This window comes from Oratosquilla oratoria, chromosome 3 (genome assembly GCF_046742065.1).
Source record: "Oratosquilla oratoria isolate Oo_2021 chromosome 3, ASM4674206v1, whole genome shotgun sequence".
In the NCBI taxonomy this organism is placed as follows: Eukaryota; Metazoa; Arthropoda; class Malacostraca; order Stomatopoda; family Squillidae; genus Oratosquilla; species Oratosquilla oratoria.
This window is the reverse complement of record NC_134779.1, coordinates 68,691,301-68,693,800: the sequence shown is the minus strand read 5'-3', so window position 1 is coordinate 68,693,800 and position 2,500 is coordinate 68,691,301.

The following is a 2,500-nucleotide window of genomic DNA, read 5'->3' as shown; positions in this document are numbered from 1 at the left end:
CATTCCATCCCTATCACACTCCACTCCCCTCCACCTTCTTCCCTCCCTCCTATCTTGGCACCTTCTGGATGACAGGTCATCTCTGAATTTTGTCCACTACCCTGGGTCATTAATAGTGTCATAAGGCACAGCACGTCCATAGCAAGGCCGCTTCATTATATCGGCGAACCCCCTCCCCCCCTCCGTCCCCTCATACAGAAAGAAGACGGGGAGAAATTCCTTTGGGTTCCGTCAAATTTTTCTCACACATACCCCCTCCCCCCCCAACCCCCCCCCATTCCCCCTCATGGATCACAACCTCATCCATATACAAACATTCTCCATTCACCCCTCTCTTCTGTCCTCTCCAGTAATTCCTCAACAGACATACCCCTCTTCCCCAAAGCCCCCTTTCTTACTCTATCTAGCCTAGTAACCCCCATCATACTTCTCAGACACCTCATCTCGAACACATTCAAACCCCTCCTCTCTTCCTTCTTTTACGTTCCATGTTTCTGCCCTATACAGTGCTGTCGGCACAATCACTCCTTCATACAATCTCCTCTTAGCATCCATTCCCAAATGTCTATTTCTCATTACACTTTTTAATCCCCCAAGGCATTTACTCGCCTCTCTCAATCTACATTCTACCTCCATCTCCACTCCTCCCTTTCCTGTCACATTTGCACCCAAGTATCTAAAACTATCCATTTCCAGTCTGTTGCCACTTTCACCCCTTGTACATCTCATCACCTTACTTTTACCCACATTTATCTTCAACTTCCTCCTTTCGCACACTTTCCCAAACTCTGTCACTAACTTCCTCAACCCCTCCTCTGATCCTGCTACAAGCGCAGTGTCGCCTGCAAACAACAGCTGGCTTATCTCCCACTTTTCTCCATTTTTAACCATCTCCAATCCCTAAACCACCACCCTTGCATTTACCTTTAGCACCACCCTATCCATTTATACCACATCTCTAACAAAGTCCCACCTTTACCTCAAACCACTCACTCTCTCCATTTCTAATCCTGACACATAATCTACTACTCTCGTAAAAACTCCTGACAGCTCCTAAAAGATTTCCTCCTATCCCGTATATCTGCAATACTTCCCACAGTGCCTTCCTGTCTACCCTGTCATAAGCCTTTTCCAGATCCATAAAAGCTCAAAATACATCCTTACCTTTTCCTGTAGTTTTTCATGTATCTGTCTTACCACAAACATCTGATCTACGCAACCTCTACTTGTCCTAAATCCATACTGTTCCTCGCCAATTAATCCCTCTGTTCCTCTCCTACTCCTCAAGACCCTCCCATAAGCCTTTCCAACTCCACTGAACAAGCTGATCACTCTAAAACTACTACATTCACACTTGTCGCCCTTTTCATTGTAAAGTGGAACTATACAGGCACTCCTCCAGTCCTCCGGCACTCTACCCTCTCTTAAACAAACATTAAATAACCTCACCAGCCAGTCCACCATCACTGTACCTCCTTTTTTCAGACACTCTGCATGGCATCCATCCAGACCAGTTGCCTTACCTGCTCTCATCATCCTAAAAACGGCCTTCACTTCATCCTTCCTTAATTCTCCTCCATTTTCCTCACTCAACACGGTCATTTTTTTAGCACTTTGCACTGCAACTACGCTTTCCTCCCTATCCTCCTTCACGTTTAGCAACTTCCTAGAATACTCTGCCCATCTTCCTCTTACTATCTTCTCTTACATTATCATCTCTCCATCTGCACCTTTTACTTTTTCTTCTCTACTTGATTTGGCTCCTCTTCCTCTCTTAATTTCTTTCCAAAACATCTTTTTATTACTTTCAAAATGTTCTGTTACATCTGCTCTCCTCTTTGCCTTCTTTATATTATGCTTTACTTTTCTTCCCTTTTCTTTGTACCTCTCATATTATTCCCTTGTCCTAATTTGTAACCAATCTGTGAAAGCTCGCTTCTTCTCTTCTACAACCTTCTTTGCTTCCTCACCCCACCACTCTGTTCCCTTCCTTTTATTTCCTCCCATTCTCCTTGTTCCAAACACCATCTTTGCACACCTTGTGACTCCCTCCTTGAACCATCCCCATTCCTCCTCCACTCCTAGTTGTACTCTATCCTTCACTCCCTCCCACTCTTCTCTTAGCTTCTTCTTTTATTCCTTCTCTTTTTCTTTCTCATTTAAGAAGTTCACTCTAAGTACCTCCCTACCTTTTGTCCCTCTCCTCTTTCACCATCTATCCTCCACTCTCAACTTACCTTCCACCAGAAAATGATCTGATATTCCCCTACTCTCTCCCCTTAGGACATCTGCATCTTTAACTCTTCCTATCATACTCCTACCTATCACTTCATAGTCCATTAACGCTCTATGTATCACCCTTCCATCCGCCAACCTCTCCCATGTGTACTTATGCTTGACTTTCTTCCTAAACACTGTATTTGCTATCATCAACTCTCTTTCTAGACACATCTCTACCATCAACTCTCCACTACAATTCTTTCCTGGAACTCCACATTTC